General features: G+C 38.5%; 1 long non-coding RNA gene across 1 annotated transcript; it reads left to right on the forward strand.

The window, feature by feature from the left end:
- The first annotated feature begins 565 nt into the window (after positions 1-565).
- On the forward strand, positions 566-3,576 carry LOC148443200 (uncharacterized). Its single transcript, XR_015875708.1, has 3 exons — positions 566-718; positions 1,658-1,720; positions 3,422-3,576. It is a non-coding gene; the product is annotated as an uncharacterized LOC148443200 (long non-coding RNA).
- The last annotated feature ends 3,810 nt before the right edge of the window (positions 3,577-7,386 follow it).

The raw sequence follows: 7,386 nt of genomic DNA on the forward strand, positions 1-7,386 counted from the left end.
GACACTGACATCTCAACTGGGCGGGCAAATCAGCCCAGATACATCAAGCTGCTGATTGGCAAGTGTGTATAGCTTACAAATTGGCTGCTCTGACTGCTGACCGATCTATCGTCAAAGTGTGTACTCACCTAAACTGCTTTTGGTTATACCAGAAATGACAAAAGTCGACAAAACTCTTTCCCTGCACGTTTTTCCTAACAATCATACATAGCATACATACATACATAGCATACATACATGCATAGCAGATTTAATATATCATGCACAAGTGTTACATTCTCTGTACAACTGCACTCATAATGAGTTCCCATTAATGAGTATACACACCAATAAAACCAAATGTTCCATGATATTAAATGTTTAACAACATTTGTTGATTTTGAAAACTTTTATAAATAATAGGCCAAAGGACATAAACATTAATAAAATAGTTAAGTGGTTATTCATCTTGTAAAGTTTGTCATGACTCTCCAGTAGAAGAATGTGTCCCAATTCCTATTACACTGTTTATATATAAAAGGACCAGTTTCCAGCTTTTCACTCATCTTCTAAACCTACAGTACTTGTACCTGACTTCTCTACAGAGGAACACAGCTCAGCCAGTAACCAGTCATGTCTGGAATCAAGGGAGGAAAATGTTGCCAGACAACCCAGTGTCAGGATCCTTGCAAGGACCCATGCCAGAGGAAGCCTGTCTGCGTAGATCCGTGCCAGGACCGTAAGTTACTTATTAACACCCTGTATATAGTTTTTCATACAATAATCTATTTGTGCTGATGTCAAATATACTAGTTAATTGTGAATATATTGCATTACACATATTATGCTATTTATTTTGCAAAGGACTATTATTTAAGATTTATAGTACTATACAGTATTTATGTAAAGCAAAAGGTATGGATATCAGAAAGTGTTTACGATGGAGTTATAAGAAACCACAAATAAAGAAAAGACATGATATACTGACGGTGTTATGTATGCTATATTGTACAATAGAAAACAGAGGAAAAATGTGAGCAAACATACAATGATGGACAGCATAATATTATCTAGGGGCCTCACATGTGACCCTATGTCCTAACAGGTGGTGTACTGTACATTGCAGAGATGCTTCACATCCCAATTTGAGATAAGAGCATCAGCAGTAATGGTGCACACAGCCTAAATAGAAGGCTGGTGAGAAATCATCACCATTCAATCATGGAGACAGATCCTACTGTACATACACTATGTGAATACTCTACTCACTGACATCAGAATCACTGCAAACAGAACCAGAAAATAAGAGTAGACAATATAAAATTAGTATTTCTTGAGCAAGCGATAAAAGCTTCTGATAAAGTCATTCAGCTGTTTACCAAGGTTATGCCTTTTTTTTTTTACAGTGTAAGGACTAAGCTTGCCCCACTGCTCCTGTCTCTATTCTACAATATACCCTCTCTATGGTGTAATAAAAATAAATCATTTGTGGCTCTACAGTATTTATATTATTGCCAATTTTGGAAAAATAAAAACCCATAAAAATATCCAAAATATGCATTTTTTAAAGCAATTGCTTTCTGTAAACCTATATTCAGAATAAACCAGTCTGAAGTAGAAATTACAGTGCAGGGAAAAGGTTGTATAGTAATATTGAATGTGTTTCATTTTCTTGCAGCATGTAAACCTCGGCCCCAGTCCCATGGCCCCCACCACCATCATCATGGCCATCGCCAACAAGGTAATGATAAGTGCAAGGATAGAGAGAATGGATCCAGCACAGATGCCCAGCTACATCCTGTAGTAGACATTACCTGTATTTTCTAACCAAAATATTTACACTGCAGTAAAACTAATCTGAATTACTGCGACTAAGATACCTGAAATGAATACTCCAGCTGTAAATTGAGAGCAGCTGTAAATAGAAGAGTGCACAATGTTTTGGATGGGTCTTTAAATGGGTTGGGTATGGGATTCCGGCAGTCAGGATGTCGCCGGTCACAATACCGACAGCGGCATCCCAACAGTCAGAATCCCAACACAGGTAAGTATCCTACCACTAACCCTTATCCTAACCCTCCCTCCCCGATGCCTGATCCTAGCCTCCCCCCTAGTGCCTAAACTTACCTCCCCACACCTTAAACCTAACCCTCTCCCCTTAGGGTCGTATTCAATTAGCGGCAAAAATGGATGTTTTTTTTGCAATAGGCGAAAACGGATGTTTTTCGCCAAAAAACGGTGATATTTTCACCAAACAACAGGCGAAAACGAAATTGGCGAAAAAATGCTGGAGAAAAGTTTTCTCCATCCCAGACCAGGTGAAAAAAAATGCAAAATCCCTATTTTTGGCTAAAAATTTGGGGATTTCTTTCAGAACCCTTTGGACATCCCCCTAATGATAAATTACCCCCAAAAAAATTCCCAAAAAATTCCCCCGAAAAGGACTCCGCAATTTTGGGTGAATAAAAATAAAAACCGTTGAAAATGATACAAGGCAATTTTTTTCCAGGAAATTACTGTTGCACGTAAATTGGGGGTACATTAAAATGGGTGCAAGTACATTTTCGTGTCGTAAAAACTCAATTTGAAAAACTGTAAAAATCCACAAGCTGCGACCTCGTGCGAAGTTTAAAACACTTCACACATCCATAGCGCCCCCCAAAAATCAGACCCAATACATTAAAACCATTTTTTTTTTACCCAACATTTGCGCGGTCTTTTTCAGCAAAGTGTGCAACTTACAAATTTTTTGGGGGTATTTATGATTAGGGGGGTGTCCAAAGGGTTCTGAAATAAATCCCTACATTTTTAGCCAAAAATAGGGATTTTGCATTTTTTTTTCGCCTGGTCTGGGATGGAGAAAACTTTTCTCCAGCTTTTTTTTGCCAATTGCGTTTTCGTCTGTTTTTTGACGAAAAACGGACATTTTTGCCTATGGCAAAAAAAACGGTCGTTTTCAACGGTAGTTGAATACAGCCCTAGCCTTTCCCCTAGTGCCTAACCTTAGACCTAGCCCTCCCTCTAACCCCTGATATTTCAAGATGCTTGTGGTCGAGATTCTGGAGCTAGGATCCCGAGTATGTATACATACATTTATATATATATATATATATTATATATATATATATATATATATATACTTTTTATATATATATATTTATGGATAGATAATCGATAGATAGATAGATAGATAGATAGATAGATAGATAGATAGATAGATAGATAGATAGATAGATATACACCCCTGTTCTATTAGTCTCACCATGGATGGATATACCGTATTCCAAGAAATAAAGTAACTTCTCTAAAAATCTTTCAACTGACAAAATATATTTACTGCCAAGCCTTCACTACAGGGCATAGCTACACCCATGCATCAATATTCTAAAATGTAAACTTTCTCAAATTGTTTTGTTCTAATTTATTTTTTCTCCCCTGACAGATCCATGCAACCCCTGTTGTCCTGATCCTTGCCAAGGACAAGGAAGCTTTTGCTGTGATAAATGAAGACCTCACACCTCAGCAGATAACATGGGATGCCCTTCTGCTTGCCTGCAACTTATCCTCATCCACCTTCCTCGCCTCAGCACCCCTAACTTTTGCCCCCGTTACCAATTTCGTAATGGGTACTGCTACTAAATAAAATATTGCTTTGTGACTCTATCACTTGCATTATTTGTTCATAGCTGTTTATCACCAGTGTTATACATAGGTATAGGGGAAAATCTACATCAACATTTAAATTCTAACATCAGGGAATCAAAATGGATTATATCACAAATAAACACAAAATACTTTTTAATTTTTAATAAAAAAACTCAAGCTTTCTTTTATTAGTTACAAATATATAACAACATAATTAATTACATAAATAGGCCCCTCCTCTTAGTACATGGTAGCAGAACCTGTAGCTGCAATCATAGTATTGAGTATTGTTAGCAAAGTCTCTAGCAGCCTTACACATCTGGATCCTGCAAAGTTTGTCCATGCTGCAGTGCAGAATTGCTGGAGTTCCATCATTTCAAATAGGAAACATTTACTAATCATTCCACAGATTAAAGGGGAGATGTACTAAGCTTTGGAAAGAGATAAAGTACCAATTAATCAACTCCTAACTCACTTTACAGGCTAGTTTGAAGTTTGAAAAATGCCAGCCTGGAGCTGATTGGTTGGTACTTTATCTCTCTCCACTTTATCTCTCTCCAAGGCTTAGTACATCTCCCCCTAAGATTATAAGAGGGAGATTTATCAAAGCTTGGAGAGAGATAACGTGTAGAGAGATAAAGTACCAACCAATCAGCTTCTGTAATTTTTCAAACACAGCCTGTAACGTGAAAGAAGCTGATTGGTTGGTACTTTATCTCTTTCCACTTTATCTCTCGCCAAGCTTTGATAAATCTTCCCCTAATACCAACAGAAGACAATAACTTGTTGCATGTAAGTTACTACAATGTGATTCTACTGCCTGCTTTCGGCCATATCTTCTGCATTGCTGATTGGTGTATGATTAGGATAGCAGCATATATAAAGTTCACAATTTCAATCACAATATTTCCAATAGTCTAATAAAAAAGGCAATTTATTGTGTTTGTTCTGTATCCTTCCCTAAATTGGCTGACAAGTACATGATGCACACTATTATGGGGGTACAGCAGTCAGCAGCAATGTGTAGCTGACTTTTTATCAAGCTTCCCTCCAACAACGTACAAAATATAAAAATACCAATTTAATTAGCTTCAATCCCATATATTATCAATAAACATACTGCCTCACAAATATAAAGGTAATTGCATGGTATTAATAAACAATGTAGTCCACTTCATGGGTAAACGCACCTCTCAGCCAAAACAGCACTGACCAAGTCAACAATATTAAATGCACATTGCAACATAATCTGCATAAACATTGCTGTGAACGTGGACTGGACAAAAAAGTTTATCTTATGCCCCCCCAAAAGATTTTTAATGTTTGTATCCACATCAGCTCCAATGTATGATATAACATGCCAGTGGGAAATTATTGTAAAATCGTTCTTGTAAGTCGCTCTAACGCAAAGCTTTATCATTCAAAATCTAGGGTGCAGTTGTTCCCAAACTCGGTCCTCAAGGCACAGTAACAGTCCAGATTTTCAGGATATCCATACTTAAGCACAGTTGACTTATTTAGAACCTCAATCAGTTTGATTATGCCATCTGTGCACAAGCATAGATATCCTTAAAACCTGAACTGTTAAGGTGCCTTGAGGACCAAGTTTGGGAACCCCAGGTGCAGCACATTTATATATAATTAATGAAGCCTTTGTAGATTCTGTCTACTGTACAATAATTCCTAGATCCAAAGTCAGAGGGAAAATATGAAAAATCAGAGATAGAACAGAGGCAAGATCAGAGAAGCAACTACTAAGTGAGGAGGGGGGCAAAGGAGAAAGTAATTTCATAGTCCAAAACCAGATCAAACTCCAGTTATAATTCTTCTATACTTAAAATGCAATCCTTCAGGCATTTGGCTGCAATATGGATGGCAGGTTTGTTATATAAATGTGTCTGTTTTTGATAACTACCACCTGGGGTATGGTTTTCTTTTCTTTTTTTCGTGTCATATAAATACTGTATATTGAATTTCTGCATATATATTGTACTTATAATATAACAGTATAATGAAATATTTACATTCCTTTAGTTTTATACAATACAAAGAAGTGGCTTTATTACTTGGTGGTCTTTTAAACTTTTGTCACTTTGAACTTTTCATATTTTCTCGAAAGACCTTGAGGATCAGGGAACAGTTGTCTGTATGATTTTTTTATTGAGGCAAACAATGCACCTTTACAATAAGGATGTGATAACTCAACACAGTATTTGTGTACAGCAGCAAAACGAGCCTGTGGTATTCACCTATCCCATAAAGTGCAATGTGCTCAACAGCACTCTATTGCCCCCATAACTTATTGCGGATTAGACAGGTTTACAGCAAAAATATTAATATATGTATGAGACAAGTAGCATTACAACAACTCCACATGCAGTAGGAAGTAGGAACAGAATACACTACTATGGGATGGTGAACATCGGTAATAAACAGAAACACAATAGATAGTCATAAATAAAGCAAAGTTCAGGGATAAGTGGCTAACAATAAAGTGACCAAGCAAATGGTCAGGACAGGTGGCTAAATGTTAAACCAGCTAGGTTCAAGACTAGTAGCAAGAGACAGTAATAAATAAATAATCTGGATTGGGGTGATGGTAGGATGAGTAATCATAAACAATCCAAAACCATGAGAATAAGAGGTGCAATAAACAAAAATAACCTAGACCAATTAAGGATTATGGCTAGAATAAAAGGATTGACATACTGGCTGGACACTTTAATATGCAACCTGCAAGCAGTTGTGCCATGACAGGGGGGGGGATGTAGGTACAAATTAAGTGATGGAGGAGCCCGATGTGGGCCTGGGTCTGCCGCTGCCTGACTCCCTCACCATTACCTGTCAGCAGCAGTGACTCCCCCACCCCAGCAAATGCTGCTGTGTGCTGGGCTGTGGTGGATGCAGTGATACTACTGCTGATCAGCTGCAGCAGTCTCTCCTCTGGCTGTGCAGGGGTAAGGAGGGGGTGCTATCATAAATACTGTTTTATAATATTTTATTGTAAAGAGGCATGGCCATGACTCCTTATATTAAGCTACACCTTGTGAGTACCCAGGTCAGGCTCTTTACAGCCCTGCCTGTGAGTGCCAGCGATGAGCATGTGTAACCAATCACAACTCCTCAGTCAGACAATTACCTCTGATAAATTCCTAGCATACATACCATGAGATCCAGTTTGTGTACTAGCTTTGAGTCACTACTTGATATTATATATGTTACTGAACTGAATAATATGCAGGGCTGTTAATATCATCAGGTAAGTATACCTGCTTTGGAGCACTCTGGAGTAAGTGCTAAGGCTTGTAAGGAAGATACATTTGGACAACTGATATTAGGCATCCCAGACCAATTGCCGCCCCTCTGTGAAGTTTTCATCCAAATCCATCCAGTGGAACGCACAGAATAGGCTCATCAGGTCAAAGTTTTGCCCAGCAAACACCAATGGGAGGTCCGACTGGGACCTCAACCCCCTAGTATGTCTTCTGAGATCCAATTTTACCACTCTGTGAAGTTTTCATCCAAATCCATCCAGTGAAAGGCTCAGAACATGCTCCCCAGGTTAAAGTTCTGCCCAGCATATACCAACGGGAGGTCTGACCAGGAGCCCAACCCCCTCTTCTGGGATTTAATTTTACCTCTCTGTGAAGTTTTCAACTAAATTATGTGATGTCGCCAAATCCATCCAGTGGAAGGCCCAGAACAGGCTCCCTTGGCCAAAGTTCTGCCCGGCGTGAGTTCCGACCGGGATCCCAACCACTC

The sequence above is a fragment of the Taudactylus pleione genome, unplaced genomic scaffold (genome assembly GCF_031769625.1).
Source record: "Taudactylus pleione unplaced genomic scaffold, aTauple2 ptg001314l, whole genome shotgun sequence".
NCBI classification, from domain to species: Eukaryota; Metazoa; Chordata; class Amphibia; order Anura; family Myobatrachidae; genus Taudactylus; species Taudactylus pleione.